Raw genomic sequence first — 14922 nt, forward strand, 5'->3', positions numbered from 1 at the left:
CAAATTAGAGGGTCTTAGAGAAGGAATTCGGCTAAAATCTCGTCAGCTCATTGCGTAGTAATGAGTCTCGTCCGTTTGCCCGTTTACAATCAAATTAGGCTACAATTTTGTCCAAATCCGGCAGTGCCCGAGCTACTTTCATTTCACATGTCTTATCTGGTCCTGATCGAGATTCAGATGATTTGAGCCGAAAATCGTCTGTCAACAAGTAATCAAAAATAGAAAAACACGAAAAGGGGTGCAACACGAGGACTTCCCAGGGGGTCACCCATCCTAGTACTGCTCTCGCCCAAGCACGCTTAACTTCGGAGTTCTGATGGGATCCGGTGCATTAGTGCTGGTATGATCGCACCCGACATTGAGTGGGATGTTTATTCTTATATCCCTCGAGTACGTGTGGAGCGGGCGGCGATGGACAACACGCGGCACTGCTCTCGCCCAATCATAACCATGAAGTTAAGCGTTCTGGCGCGATGGCAGAGCTAGGATGGGTGACCTCCCTGGGAAGACCTCGTGTCGCGACCGTTTACGTAAATTATGGATAAAACAGTCGAAATAATTGTTTTTAATGAGTTAACCGTCTCCGGAGTAATCTGCGTCATACCCTTCCGCACAGAACCGGCTCACGACAACAAAAATCGATAAATGTTCCCAGAAAATAGAAAAAAAAATAAGAAGAAGGAAATAACGAATGTAAAGCTATTATTATGCCTGGGATACGATAAAATGGAACCGGAATCGAATTTCGAACTTCCTAAGCGGATTTCTCGAGGAAACGAAAGCTTAACAGAAGCGGTAAATCGCAAATTAGAGGGTCTTAGAGAAGGAATTCGGCTAAAATCTCGTCAGCTCATTGCGTAGTAATGAGTCTCGTCCGTTTGCCCGTTTACAATCAAATTAGCCTACAATTTTGTCCAAATCCGGCAGTGCCCGAGCTACTTTCATTTCACATGTCTTATCTGGTCCCGATCGAGATTCAGATGATTTGAGCCGAAAATCGTCTGTCAACAAGTAATCAAAAATAGAAAAACACGAAAAGGGGTGCAACACGAGGACTTCCCAGGGGGTCACCCATCCTAGTACTGCTCTCGCCCAAGCACGCTTAACTTCGGAGTTCTGATGGGATCCGGTGCATTAGTGCTGGTATGATCGCACCCGACATTGAGTGGGATGTTTATTCTTATATCCCTCGAGTACGTGTGGAGCGGGCGGCGATGGACAACACGCGGCACTGCTCTCGCCCAATCATAACCATGAAGTTAAGCGTTCTGGCGCGATGGCAGAGCTAGGATGGGTGACCTCCCTGGGAAGACCTCGTGTCGCGACCGTTTACGTAAATTATGGATAAAACAGTCGAAATAATTGTTTTTAATGAGTTAACCGTCTCCGGAGTAATCTGCGTCATACCCTTCCGCACAGAACCGGCTCACGACAACAAAAATCGATAAATGTTCCCAGAAAATAGAAAAAAAAATAAGAAGAAGGAAATAACGAATGTAAAGCTATTATTATGCCTGGGATACGATAAAATGGAACCGGAATCGAATTTCGAACTTCCTAAGCGGATTTCTCGAGGAAACGAAAGCTTAACAGAAGCGGTAAATCGCAAATTAGAGGGTCTTAGAGAAGGAATTCGGCTAAAATCTCGTCAGCTCATTGCGTAGTAATGAGTCTCGTCCGTTTGCCCGTTTACAATCAAATTAGCCTACAATTTTGTCCAAATCCGGCAGTGCCCGAGCTACTTTCATTTCACATGTCTTATCTGGTCCCGATCGAGATTCAGATGATTTGAGCCGAAAATCGTCTGTCAACAAGTAATCAAAAATAGAAAAACACGAAAAGGGGTGCAACACGAGGACTTCCAGGGGGTCACCCATCCTAGTACTGCTCTCGCCCAAGCACGCTTAACTTCGGAGTTCTGATGGGATCCGGTGCATTAGTGCTGGTATGATCGCACCCGACATTGAGTGGGATGTTTATTCTTATATCCCTCGAGTACGTGTGGAGCGGGCGGCGATGGACAACACGCGGCACTGCTCTCGCCCAATCATAACCATGAAGTTAAGCGTTCTGGCGCGATGGCAGAGCTAGGATGGGTGACCTCCCTGGGAAGACCTCGTGTCGCGACCGTTTACGTAAATTATGGATAAAACAGTCGAAATAATTGTTTTTAATGAGTTAACCGTCTCCGGAGTAATCTGCGTCATACCCTTCCGCACAGAACCGGCTCACGACAACAAAAATCGATAAATGTTCCCAGAAAATAGAAAAAAAAATAAGAAGAAGGAAATAACGAATGTAAAGCTATTATTATGCCTGGGATACGATAAAATGGAACCGGAATCGAATTTCGAACTTCCTAAGCGGATTTCTCGAGGAAACGAAAGCTTAACAGAAGCGGTAAATCGCAAATTAGAGGGTCTTAGAGAAGGAATTCGGCTAAAATCTCGTCAGCTCATTGCGTAGTAATGAGTCTCGTCCGTTTGCCCGTTTACAATCAAATTAGCCTACAATTTTGTCCAAATCCGGCAGTGCCCGAGCTACTTTCATTTCACATGTCTTATCTGGTCCCGATCGAGATTCAGATGATTTGAGCCGAAAATCGTCTGTCAACAAGTAATCAAAAATAGAAAAACACGAAAAGGGTGCAACACGAGGACTTCCCAGGGGGTCACCCATCCTAGTACTGCTCTCGCCCAAGCACGCTTAACTTCGGAGTTCTGATGGGATCCGGTGCATTAGTGCTGGTATGATCGCACCCGACATTGAGTGGGATGTTTATTCTTATATCCCTCGAGTACGTGTGGAGCGGGCGGCGATGGACAACACGCGGCACTGCTCTCGCCCAATCATAACCATGAAGTTAAGCGTTCTGGCGCGATGGCAGAGCTAGGATGGGTGACCTCCCTGGGAAGACCTCGTGTCGCGACCGTTTACGTAAATTATGGATAAAACAGTCGAAATAATTGTTTTTAATGAGTTAACCGTCTCCGGAGTAATCTGCGTCATACCCTTCCGCACAGAACCGGCTCACGACAACAAAAATCGATAAATGTTCCCAGAAAATAGAAAAAAAAATAAGAAGAAGGAAATAACGAATGTAAAGCTATTATTATGCCTGGGATACGATAAAATGGAACCGGAATCGAATTTCGAACTTCCTAAGCGGATTTCTCGAGGAAACGAAAGCTTAACAGAAGCGGTAAATCGCAAATTAGAGGGTCTTAGAGAAGGAATTCGGCTAAAATCTCGTCAGCTCATTGCGTAGTAATGAGTCTCGTCCGTTTGCCCGTTTACAATCAAATTAGCCTACAATTTTGTCCAAATCCGGCAGTGCCCGAGCTACTTTCATTTCACATGTCTTATCTGGTCCCGATCGAGATTCAGATGATTTGAGCCGAAAATCGTCTGTCAACAAGTAATCAAAAATAGAAAAACACGAAAAGGGGTGCAACACGAGGACTTCCCAGGGGGTCACCCATCCTAGTACTGCTCTCGCCCAAGCACGCTTAACTTCGGAGTTCTGATGGGATCCGGTGCATTAGTGCTGGTATGATCGCACCCGACATTGAGTGGGATGTTTATTCTTATATCCCTCGAGTACGTGTGGAGCGGGCGGCGATGGACAACACGCGGCACTGCTCTCGCCCAATCATAACCATGAAGTTAAGCGTTCTGGCGCGATGGCAGAGCTAGGATGGGTGACCTCCCTGGGAAGACCTCGTGTCGCGACCGTTTACGTAAATTATGGATAAAACAGTCGAAATAATTGTTTTTAATGAGTTAACCGTCTCCGGAGTAATCTGCGTCATACCCTTCCGCACAGAACCGGCTCACGACAACAAAAATCGATAAATGTTCCCAGAAAATAGAAAAAAAAATAAGAAGAAGGAAATAACGAATGTAAAGCTATTATTATGCCTGGGATACGATAAAATGGAACCGGAATCGAATTTCGAACTTCCTAAGCGGATTTCTCGAGGAAACGAAAGCTTAACAGAAGCGGTAAATCGCAAATTAGAGGGTCTTAGAGAAGGAATTCGGCTAAAATCTCGTCAGCTCATTGCGTAGTAATGAGTCTCGTCCGTTTGCCCGTTTACAATCAAATTAGCCTACAATTTTGTCCAAATCCGGCAGTGCCCGAGCTACTTTCATTTCACATGTCTTATCTGGTCCTGATCGAGATTCAGATGATTTGAGCCGAAAATCGTCTGTCAACAAGTAATCAAAAATAGAAAAACACGAAAAGGGGTGCAACACGAGGACTTCCCAGGGGGTCACCCATCCTAGTACTGCTCTCGCCCAAGCACGCTTAACTTCGGAGTTCTGATGGGATCCGGTGCATTAGTGCTGGTATGATCGCACCCGACATTGAGTGGGATGTTTATTCTTATATCCCTCGAGTACGTGTGGAGCGGGCGGCGATGGACAACACGCGGCACTGCTCTCGCCCAATCATAACCATGAAGTTAAGCGTTCTGGCGCGATGGCAGAGCTAGGATGGGTGACCTCCCTGGGAAGACCTCGTGTCGCGACCGTTTACGTAAATTATGGATAAAACAGTCGAAATAATTGTTTTTAATGAGTTAACCGTCTCCGGAGTAATCTGCGTCATACCCTTCCGCACAGAACCGGCTCACGACAACAAAAATCGATAAATGTTCCCAGAAAATAGAAAAAAAAATAAGAAGAAGGAAATAACGAATGTAAAGCTATTATTATGCCTGGGATACGATAAAATGGAACCGGAATCGAATTTCGAACTTCCTAAGCGGATTTCTCGAGGAAACGAAAGCTTAACAGAAGCGGTAAATCGCAAATTAGAGGGTCTTAGAGAAGGAATTCGGCTAAAATCTCGTCAGCTCATTGCGTAGTAATGAGTCTCGTCCGTTTGCCCGTTTACAATCAAATTAGCCTACAATTTTGTCCAAATCCGGCAGTGCCCGAGCTACTTTCATTTCACATGTCTTATCTGGTCCCGATCGAGATTCAGATGATTTGAGCCGAAAATCGTCTGTCAACAAGTAATCAAAAATAGAAAAACACGAAAAGGGGTGCAACACGAGGACTTCCCAGGGGGTCACCCATCCTAGTACTGCTCTCGCCCAAGCACGCTTAACTTCGGAGTTCTGATGGGATCCGGTGCATTAGTGCTGGTATGATCGCACCCGACATTGAGTGGGATGTTTATTCTTATATCCCTCGAGTACGTGTGGAGCGGGCGGCGATGGACAACACGCGGCACTGCTCTCGCCCAATCATAACCATGAAGTTAAGCGTTCTGGCGCGATGGCAGAGCTAGGATGGGTGACCTCCCTGGGAAGACCTCGTGTCGCGACCGTTTACGTAAATTATGGATAAAACAGTCGAAATAATTGTTTTTAATGAGTTAACCGTCTCCGGAGTAATCTGCGTCATACCCTTCCGCACAGAACCGGCTCACGACAACAAAAATCGATAAATGTTCCCAGAAAATAGAAAAAAAATAAGAAGAAGGAAATAACGAATGTAAAGCTATTATTATGCCTGGGATACGATAAAATGGAACCGGAATCGAATTTCGAACTTCCTAAGCGGATTTCTCGAGGAAACGAAAGCTTAACAGAAGCGGTAAATCGCAAATTAGAGGGTCTTAGAGAAGGAATTCGGCTAAAATCTCGTCAGCTCATTGCGTAGTAATGAGTCTCGTCCGTTTGCCCGTTTACAATCAAATTAGCCTACAATTTTGTCCAAATCCGGCAGTGCCCGAGCTACTTTCATTTCACATGTCTTATCTGGTCCCGATCGAGATTCAGATGATTTGAGCCGAAAATCGTCTGTCAACAAGTAATCAAAAATAGAAAAACACGAAAAGGGGTGCAACACGAGGACTTCCCAGGGGGTCACCCATCCTAGTACTGCTCTCGCCCAAGCACGCTTAACTTCGGAGTTCTGATGGGATCCGGTGCATTAGTGCTGGTATGATCGCACCCGACATTGAGTGGGATGTTTATTCTTATATCCCTCGAGTACGTGTGGAGCGGGCGGCGATGGACAACACGCGGCACTGCTCTCGCCCAATCATAACCATGAAGTTAAGCGTTCTGGCGCGATGGCAGAGCTAGGATGGGTGACCTCCCTGGGAAGACCTCGTGTCGCGACCGTTTACGTAAATTATGGATAAAACAGTCGAAATAATTGTTTTTAATGAGTTAACCGTCTCCGGAGTAATCTGCGTCATACCCTTCCGCACAGAACCGGCTCACGACAACAAAAATCGATAAATGTTCCCAGAAAATAGAAAAAAAAATAAGAAGAAGGAAATAACGAATGTAAAGCTATTATTATGCCTGGGATACGATAAAATGGAACCGGAATCGAATTTCGAACTTCCTAAGCGGATTTCTCGAGGAAACGAAAGCTTAACAGAAGCGGTAAATCGCAAATTAGAGGGTCTTAGAGAAGGAATTCGGCTAAAATCTCGTCAGCTCATTGCGTAGTAATGAGTCTCGTCCGTTTGCCCGTTTACAATCAAATTAGCCTACAATTTTGTCCAAATCCGGCAGTGCCCGAGCTACTTTCATTTCACATGTCTTATCTGGTCCCGATCGAGATTCAGATGATTTGAGCCGAAAATCGTCTGTCAACAAGTAATCAAAAATAGAAAAACACGAAAAGGGGTGCAACACGAGGACTTCCCAGGGGGTCACCCATCCTAGTACTGCTCAAGCCCAAGCACGCTTAACTTCGGAGTTCTGATGGGATCCGGTGCATTAGTGCTGGTATGATCGCACCCGACATTGAGTGGGATGTTTATTCTTATATCCCTCGAGTACGTGTGGAGCGGGCGGCGATGGACAACACGCGGCACTGCTCTCGCCCAATCATAACCATGAAGTTAAGCGTTCTGGCGCGATGGCAGAGCTAGGATGGGTGACCTCCCTGGGAAGACCTCGTGTCGCGACCGTTTACGTAAATTATGGATAAAACAGTCGAAATAATTGTTTTTAATGAGTTAACCGTCTCCGGAGTAATCTGCGTCATACCCTTCCGCACAGAACCGGCTCACGACAACAAAAATCGATAAATGTTCCCAGAAAATAGAAAAAAAAATAAGAAGAAGGAAATAACGAATGTAAAGCTATTATTATGCCTGGGATACGATAAAATGGAACCGGAATCGAATTTCGAACTTCCTAAGCGGATTTCTCGAGGAAACGAAAGCTTAACAGAAGCGGTTAAATCGCAAATTAGAGGGTCTTAGAGAAGGAATTCGGCTAAAATCTCGTCAGCTCATTGCGTAGTAATGAGTCTCGTCCGTTTGCCCGTTTACAATCAAATTAGCCTACAATTTTGTCCAAATCCGGCAGTGCCCGAGCTACTTTCATTTCACATGTCTTATCTGGTCCCGATCGAGATTCAGATGATTTGAGCCGAAAATCGTCTGTCAACAAGTAATCAAAAATAGAAAAACACGAAAAGGGTGCAACACGAGGACTTCCCAGGGGTCACCCATCCTAGTACTGCTCTCGCCCAAGCACGCTTAACTTCGGAGTTCTGATGGGATCCGGTGCATTAGTGCTGGTATGATCGCACCCGACATTGAGTGGGATGTTTATTCTTATATCCCTCGAGTACGTGTGGAGCGGGCGGCGATGGACAACACGCGGCACTGCTCTCGCCCAATCATAACCATGAAGTTAAGCGTTCTGGCGCGATGGCAGAGGTAGGATGGGTGACCTCCCTGGGAAGACCTCGTGTCGCGACCGTTTACGTAAATTATGGATAAAACAGTCGAAATAATTGTTTTTAATGAGTTAACCGTCTCCGGAGTAATCTGCGTCATACCCTTCCGCACAGAACCGGCTCACGACAACAAAATCGATAAATGTTCCCAGAAAATAGAAAAAAAAAATAAGAAGAAGGAAATAACGAATGTAAAGCTATTATTATGCCTGGGATACGATAAAATGGAACCGGAATCGAATTTCGAACTTCCTAAGCGGATTTCTCGAGGAAACGAAAGCTTAACAGAAGCGGTAAATCGCAAATTAGAGGGTCTTAGAGAAGGAATTCGGCTAAAATCTCGTCAGCTCATTGCGTAGTAATGAGTCTCGTCCGTTTGCCCGTTTACAATCAAATTAGCCTACAATTTTGTCCAAATCCGGCAGTGCCCGAGCTACTTTCATTTCACATGTCTTATCTGGTCCCGATCGAGATTCAGATGATTTGAGCCGAAAATCGTCTGTCAACAAGTAATCAAAAATAGAAAAACACGAAAAGGGGTGCAACACGAGGACTTCCCAGGGGGTCACCCATCCTAGTACTGCTCTCGCCCAAGCACGCTTAACTTCGGAGTTCTGATGGGATCCGGTGCATTAGTGCTGGTATGATCGCACCCGACATTGAGTGGGATGTTTATTCTTATATCCCTCGAGTACGTGTGGAGCGGGCGGCGATGGACAACACGCGGCACTGCTCTCGCCCAATCATAACCATGAAGTTAAGCGTTCTGGCGCGATGGCAGAGCTAGGATGGGTGACCTCCCTGGGAAGACCTCGTGTCGCGACCGTTTACGTAAATTATGGATAAAACAGTCGAAATAATTGTTTTTAATGAGTTAACCGTCTCCGGAGTAATCTGCGTCATACCCTTCCGCACAGAAACCGGCTCACGACAACAAAAATCGATAAATGTTCCCAGAAAATAGAAAAAAAAATAAGAAGAAGGAAATAACGAATGTAAGCTATTATTATGCCTGGCATACGATAAAATGGAACCGGAATCGAATTTCGAACTTCCTAAGCGGATTTCTCGAGGAAACGAAAGCTTAACAGAAGCGGTAAATCGCAAATTAGAGGGTCTTAGAGAAGGAATTCGGCTAAAATCTCGTCAGCTCATTGCGTAGTAATGAGTCTCGTCGTTTGCCCGTTTACAATCAAATTAGCCTACAATTTTGTCCAAATCGGCAGTGCCGAGCTACTTTCATTTCACATGTCTTATCTGGTCCCGATCGAGATTCAGATGATTTGAGCCGAAAATCGTCTGTCAACAAGTAATCAAAAATAGAAAAACACGAAAAGGGTGCAACACGAGGACTTCCCAGGGGGTCACCCATCCTAGTACTGCTCTCGCCCAAGCACGCTTAACTTCGGAGTTCTGATGGGATCCGGTGCATTAGTGCTGGTATGATCGCACCCGACATTGAGTGGGATGTTTATTCTTATATCCCTCGAGTACGTGTGGAGCGGGCGGCGATGGACAACACGCGGCACTGCTCTCGCCCAATCATAACCATGAAGTTAAGCGTTCTGGCGCGATGGCAGAGGTCTAGGATGGGTGACCTCCCTGGGAAGACCTCGTGTCGCGAACGTTTACGTAAATTATGATAAAACAGTCGAAATAATTGTTTTTAATGAGTTAACCGTCTCCGGAGTAATCTGCGTCATACCCTTCCGCACAGAACCGGCTCACGACAACAAAAATCAGATAAATGTTCCCAGAAATAGAAAAAAAAATAAGAAGAAGGAATACGAATGTAAAGCTATTATTATGCCTGGGATACGATAAAATGGAACCGGAATCGAATTTCGAACTTCCTAAGCGGATTTCTCGAGGAAACGAAAGCTTAACAGAAGCGGTAATCGCAAATTAGAGGGTCTTAGAGAAGGAATTCGGCTAAAATCTCGTCAGCTCATTGCGTAAGTAATGAGTCTCGTCCGTTTGCCCGTTTACAATCAAATTAGCCTACAATTTTGTCCAAATCCTGGCAGTGCCCGAGCTACTTTCATTTCACATGTCTTATCTGGGTCCCGATCGAGATTCAGATGATTTGAGCCGAAAATCGTCTGTCAACAAGTAATCAAAAATAGAAAAACACGAAAAGGGGTGCAACACGAGGACTTCCTAGGGGGTCACCCATCCTAGTACTGCTCTCTCCCAAGCATGCTTAACTTCGGAGTTCTGATGGGATCCGGTGCATTAGTGCTGGTATGAACGTACCCGACATTGAGCGAGATGTTTATTCTTATATCCCTCGAGTACGTGTGGAGCGGGCGGCGATGGACAACACGCGGCACTGCTCTCGCCCAATCATAACCATGAAGTTAAGCGTTCTGGCGCGATGGCAGAGGTAGGATGGGTGACCTCCCTGGGAAGACCTCGTGTCGCGGACCGTTTACGTACATTATGGATAAAACAGTCGAAATAATTGTTTTTAATGAGTTAACCGTCTCCGGAGTAATCTGCGTCATACCCTTCCACACAGAACCGGCTAACGACAACAAAAATCGATAAATGTTCCCACAAAATAGAAAAAAATTAGAAGAAGAAATAGCGAATGTAAAGCTATTATTATGCTTGGATACGATAAAATGGAACCGGAATCGAATTTAGAACTTCCTAAGCGGATTTCCAAGGAACGGAAGCTTAAAGAAGCGGTAAATCGCAAATTAGAGGGTCTTAGAGAAGGAATTCGGCTAAATCTCGTCAGCTCATTGCGTAGTAAAGTGTCTCGGTCGTTTGCCAGTTTACTATCAATTAGCCTACAATTTTGTCCAAATCCGGCAGTGCCCGAGCTACGTTGATTTCTCATGTCTTATCAGGTCACGATCCAGATTCAGATGATTTGAGCCGAAAATCGTCTGTCAACAAGTAATCAAAAGTAGAAAAACACGAAAATGGGTGCAACACGAGAACTTCCCAGGGGGTCACCCATCCTAGTTCTGCTCTCTCCCAAGCATGCTTAACTTCGGAGTTCTGATGGGATCCGGCTGCATTAGTGCTGTTATGATTGCACCCGACATTGTGTGGGATGTTTATTCTTATATCCCTCGAGTACGTGTGTAGCGGGCGGCGATAGACAACACGCGGCACTGCTCTCGCCCAATCAGAACCATGAAGTTAAGCGTTTTGTTTTTAATTAGTTATCCGTCTCGGGAGTAATCTGCGTCATACCCTTCCGCACAGAACCGGCTCACGACACACAAAATCACTAAATGTTCCCAGAAAATAGAAAAAAAATAAGAAGAAGAAAATAGCGAATGTAAAGCTATTATTATGCTGGGATACGATAAAATGGACACTTGAATCGAATTCGAACTTCCTAAACATTTTTTCTCGAGGAAACGGAAGCTTAACAGAAGCGAAAAATCGCCAAATTAGAGGGTCTTAGATAAGGAATTCGGCTAAAATCTCACCAGATCATTGAGAAGTAACGAGTCTCGTTCGTTTGCCGTTTACAATCAAATTAGCCTACAATTTTGTCCAAATCCGGCCGAGTGCCCGAGCTACGTTGATTTCAAATGTTTATCTGGTCCCGATCGAGATTCAGATGATTGGAGCCAAAATTCGTCTGTCAACACGTAATCAAAAATAGAAAAACACGAACAAGGTGTACAACACGAGGACATCCCAGGGGGTCACCCATCTAGTACTGCGCTTTCGCCCAAGCACGCTTAACTTCGGATAGTTCTGATGGGATCGGTGCATTGGTTGCTGGTATGATCGCACTCCGACCTTAAGTTGGATGTATATTTTAATATCCCTCGTGTAGTGTGGAGCTGGCGGCGATGGACAACACGCGGCACTGCTGTCGCCCAATCATAACATGACGTTTAAGCGTTCTGGCGCGATGGCAGAGCAAGGATGGGTGACTCCCTGGGAAGTCCCTCGTGTCGCGGACTATTTGCATAATTTATGGCAAAAAACAGTTCGAAATAATTGTTTTTAATGAGTTAACCGTCTCCGGAGTAATCTGCGTCATACCCTTCCGCACAGAACCGGCTCACGACATCAAAAATCGCAAAATGTTCCCAGAACATAGAAAAAAATAAGAAAGAAGAAAATAGCGAATGTAAAGCTATTATTATGCTGGGATACGATAAATGGAACCGGAATCGAATTTCGAACTTGCCTAAGCGGATTTCTCGAGAAATGGAAGCTTAACAGAAACGGAAAATCGCAAATTAGAGGGTCTTAGAGAAGGAATTCGGCTTAAAATCTCGTCAGCTCATTGCGGAAGTAATGAGTCTCGTTCGTTTGCCCTGTTACAATAAAATTAACCTACAATTTTGTCCAAATCCGGCAGTGCCCGAGCTACGTTGATTTCACATGTCTTATTTGTTCTCGATCGAGATTCAGAATATTTGAGCCGAAAATCGTCTGTCAACAAGTAATCAATCAAAAATAGAAAAAACACAAAAGGGTGCATACACGAGGACTTCCAGGGGGTCATCCATCCTAGTACTTCTCTCGCCCAAGCACGCTTAACTTCGGAGTTCTGATGGGATCCGGTGCATTAGTGCTGGTATTATCGCACCCGACATTGAGTGGGATGTTATTCTTATATCCTCGAGTACGTGTGGATGCGGGCGACGATGGACAACACTGCGGCAGCTCTCGCCCCAATCATAACCATGAAGTTAAGCGTTCTAGCGCGATGGTAGAGCTAGATGGGCGACGCCCTGGGAAGACTTCGTGTCGCGATCGTTTACGTAAATTATGGATAAAACAGTTGAAATAATTTTTTTTAATGAGTTAACCTTCTCACGGAGTAATCTGCGTCATACCCTTTCGCACAACAAACGCCTCACCGGACAAACAAAAATCGCAAAATATTCCCAAGAAAATAGAAAAAAAAATAAGAGAGACAGGGTAATAGCGAATGTAAAGCTATTATTATGCCTGGAGATACGAGGTATAAATTGGAAACCGGAAAATCGAATTTCTAACTTCAAAGCCGATTTACTCGAGGAAATGGAAGCTCTAACAGAACGCGGTAATAATCGTAAATTAGAGGGTCTTAGAGAAGGAATTTAGCTAAATATCGCCAGCTCTTTGCGGAGTAATAATTCTCGTCCGTTGCCCGTTACACTCAAATTAGCCTATAATTTTGTCCAAATAGCAGTGCCCGAGCTACGTTGATTTCACATGTTTATCTGGTCCCGATCGAGATTCAGATGATTTGAGCCGAAAATCGTCTGTCAACAAGTAATAAAAAATAGAAAAACATGAAAGGGGTGCAACACGAGACTTCCCAAGGGGTCACCATCCTAGTATTGCTCTCGCCCAAGCACGCTTAACTTCGGAGTTCTGATGGATCCGGTGCATTAGTGCTGGTATGATCGCACCCAGACTTGAGTGATGTTATTTTATATCCCTCGAGTACGTGTGGAGCGGGCGGCGATGGACAACACGCGGCACTGCTCTCGCCCAATCATAACCATGAAGTTAAGCGTTCTGGCGCGATGGCAGAGCTAGGATGGGTGACCTCCCTGGGAAGTCCTCGTGTCGCGACGTTTACGTAAATTATTGGCAAAAACAGTCGAAATAATTGTTTTAATGAGTTAACCGTCTCCGGAGTAATCTGCGTCATACCCTTCCGCACAGAACCGGCTCACGACAACACAAAATCGCTAAATGTTCCCAGAAAATAAGAAAAAATAAAAAGAAGGAAATAGCGAATGTAAAGCTATTATTATGCCTGGGATATGATAAAATGAAACCGGAAATCGAATTTCGAACTTCCTAAGCGGATTTCTCGAGGAAACGAAGCTTAACAGAAGCGGTAAATCGCAAATTAGAGGGTCTTAGAAAAGGAATTCGGGCTAAATCTCGTCAGCTCATTGCATAGTAATGAGTCTCGTCCGTTTTGCCCGTTTACAACAAATTAGCCTACAATTTTGTCCAAATCCGGCAGTGCCCGAGCTACTTTCATTTCACATGTCTTATCCGGTCCCGATCGAGATTATGATGATTTGAGCCGAAAATCGTCTGTCAACAAGTAATGAAAAATAGAAAAACACGAAAAAGGGTGCAACACGAGACTTCCCAGGGGGTCACCCTCCCTACTACTGCTCTCGCGCAAGCACGCTTAACTTCGGAGTTCTGATGGGATCCGGTGCATTAGTGCTGGCATGATCGCACCCGACATTGAGTGGGATTTTCTTCTTATATCCCTCGAGTACGTGTGGAGCGAGCGGCGATGGACAAACACGCGGCACTGCTCTCGCCCAATCATAACCATGAAGTTAAGCGTTCTGGCGAGCGATGGCAGAGCTAGGATAGGTGACCTCTCTGGGAAGACCTCGTGGTGCGACTGTTTACGTAAATTATGGATAAAACAGTCGAAATAATTGTTTTTAATGGTTATCCGTCTCTGGAGTAATCTGCGTCATACACTTCCGCACAGAACCGGCTCACGACAACAAAAATCGATAAATATACCCAGAAAATAGAAAAAAAAATAAGAAGAAGGGAATAGCGAATGTAAAGCAATTATATGTCTGGGATACGATAAATGAATGGGAATCGAATTTCGAACTTCCTAAATGGATTTCTCGAGGAAACGAAAGCTTAACAGAAGCGGAAAATCGAAAATTAGAGGGTCTTAGAGAAGGAATTCGGCTAAATCTCACCAGCTCATTGCGGAGTAACGAGTCTCGTTTTTTGCCCGTTTACAATCAAATTAGCTACAATTTGTCCAAATCCGGCAGTGCCCGAGCTATTTGATTTCAGTCGAAATAATTGTTTTTAATAAGTTAACCGTCTCCGGGATAATCTGCGTCATACCCTTTCGCACAGAAACCGGCTCACGACAACAAAAATCGATAATGGTTCCCAGAAAATAGAAAAAAAAATAAGAAGAAGAAAATAACGAATGTAAAGCTATTATTATGCCTGGATACGATAAAATGGAACCGGAATCGAATTTCGAGCTTCCTAAGCGGATTTCTCGAGGAAACGAAAGTTTAACAGAAGCGGTAAATCGCAAATTCGAGGGTCTTAGAGAAGGAATTCGGCTAAAATCTCGTCAGTCATTGCGTAGTAATGAATCTCGTCCGTTTGCCCGTTTACAATCAAATTAGCCTACTACAATTTTGTCCAAATCCGGCAGTGCCTTAGCTACTTTCATTTCACAGTATTATTGGTCCCGATCGAGAT

General features: G+C 44.7%; 16 non-coding genes and 1 pseudogene across 16 annotated transcripts; all 17 read right to left on the bottom strand.

Annotated features, from left to right (window-relative positions):
- Positions 1 to 235: 235 nt before the first annotated feature.
- On the bottom strand, positions 236 to 354 carry LOC142513605 (5S ribosomal RNA). Its single transcript, XR_012809543.1, has one exon. It is a non-coding gene; the product is annotated as a 5S ribosomal RNA (ribosomal RNA).
- A 684-nt stretch (positions 355 to 1038) lies between these two features.
- On the bottom strand, positions 1039 to 1157 carry LOC142513616 (5S ribosomal RNA). Its single transcript, XR_012809554.1, has one exon. It is a non-coding gene; the product is annotated as a 5S ribosomal RNA (ribosomal RNA).
- A 684-nt stretch (positions 1158 to 1841) lies between these two features.
- On the bottom strand, positions 1842 to 1959 carry LOC142512958 (5S ribosomal RNA). The gene has a single exon (XR_012808930.1). It is a non-coding gene; the product is annotated as a 5S ribosomal RNA (ribosomal RNA).
- A 683-nt stretch (positions 1960 to 2642) lies between these two features.
- LOC142506575 (5S ribosomal RNA) lies at positions 2643 to 2761 on the bottom strand. The gene has a single exon (XR_012804864.1). It is a non-coding gene; the product is annotated as a 5S ribosomal RNA (ribosomal RNA).
- A 684-nt stretch (positions 2762 to 3445) lies between these two features.
- LOC142513628 (5S ribosomal RNA) lies at positions 3446 to 3564 on the bottom strand. The gene has a single exon (XR_012809565.1). It is a non-coding gene; the product is annotated as a 5S ribosomal RNA (ribosomal RNA).
- Positions 3565 to 4248: 684 nt separating this feature from the next.
- LOC142513640 (5S ribosomal RNA) lies at positions 4249 to 4367 on the bottom strand. Its single transcript, XR_012809576.1, has one exon. It is a non-coding gene; the product is annotated as a 5S ribosomal RNA (ribosomal RNA).
- Positions 4368 to 5051: 684 nt separating this feature from the next.
- On the bottom strand, positions 5052 to 5170 carry LOC142513653 (5S ribosomal RNA). Its single transcript, XR_012809588.1, has one exon. It is a non-coding gene; the product is annotated as a 5S ribosomal RNA (ribosomal RNA).
- Positions 5171 to 5853: 683 nt separating this feature from the next.
- On the bottom strand, positions 5854 to 5972 carry LOC142513664 (5S ribosomal RNA). The gene has a single exon (XR_012809599.1). It is a non-coding gene; the product is annotated as a 5S ribosomal RNA (ribosomal RNA).
- A 684-nt stretch (positions 5973 to 6656) lies between these two features.
- LOC142510261 (5S ribosomal RNA) lies at positions 6657 to 6775 on the bottom strand. Its single transcript, XR_012808384.1, has one exon. It is a non-coding gene; the product is annotated as a 5S ribosomal RNA (ribosomal RNA).
- Positions 6776 to 7459: 684 nt separating this feature from the next.
- Positions 7460 to 7577, bottom strand: LOC142511945 (5S ribosomal RNA). The gene has a single exon (XR_012808791.1). It is a non-coding gene; the product is annotated as a 5S ribosomal RNA (ribosomal RNA).
- Positions 7578 to 8261: 684 nt separating this feature from the next.
- LOC142513676 (5S ribosomal RNA) lies at positions 8262 to 8380 on the bottom strand. The gene has a single exon (XR_012809610.1). It is a non-coding gene; the product is annotated as a 5S ribosomal RNA (ribosomal RNA).
- Positions 8381 to 9060: 680 nt separating this feature from the next.
- On the bottom strand, positions 9061 to 9179 carry LOC142506587 (5S ribosomal RNA). Its single transcript, XR_012804875.1, has one exon. It is a non-coding gene; the product is annotated as a 5S ribosomal RNA (ribosomal RNA).
- A 685-nt stretch (positions 9180 to 9864) lies between these two features.
- Positions 9865 to 9983, bottom strand: LOC142507523 (5S ribosomal RNA). Its single transcript, XR_012805778.1, has one exon. It is a non-coding gene; the product is annotated as a 5S ribosomal RNA (ribosomal RNA).
- Positions 9984 to 10659: 676 nt separating this feature from the next.
- On the bottom strand, positions 10660 to 10779 carry LOC142511036 (5S ribosomal RNA; annotated as a pseudogene).
- A 1402-nt stretch (positions 10780 to 12181) lies between these two features.
- LOC142506713 (5S ribosomal RNA) lies at positions 12182 to 12300 on the bottom strand. Its single transcript, XR_012804995.1, has one exon. It is a non-coding gene; the product is annotated as a 5S ribosomal RNA (ribosomal RNA).
- A 695-nt stretch (positions 12301 to 12995) lies between these two features.
- On the bottom strand, positions 12996 to 13111 carry LOC142508619 (5S ribosomal RNA). Its single transcript, XR_012806826.1, has one exon. It is a non-coding gene; the product is annotated as a 5S ribosomal RNA (ribosomal RNA).
- A 678-nt stretch (positions 13112 to 13789) lies between these two features.
- Positions 13790 to 13907, bottom strand: LOC142506606 (5S ribosomal RNA). Its single transcript, XR_012804893.1, has one exon. It is a non-coding gene; the product is annotated as a 5S ribosomal RNA (ribosomal RNA).
- Between the last annotated feature and the right edge of the window lie 1015 nt (positions 13908 to 14922).

Source organism: Primulina tabacum, chromosome 10, assembly GCF_025594145.1.
Source record: "Primulina tabacum isolate GXHZ01 chromosome 10, ASM2559414v2, whole genome shotgun sequence".
Taxonomy (NCBI): Eukaryota; Viridiplantae; Streptophyta; class Magnoliopsida; order Lamiales; family Gesneriaceae; genus Primulina; species Primulina tabacum.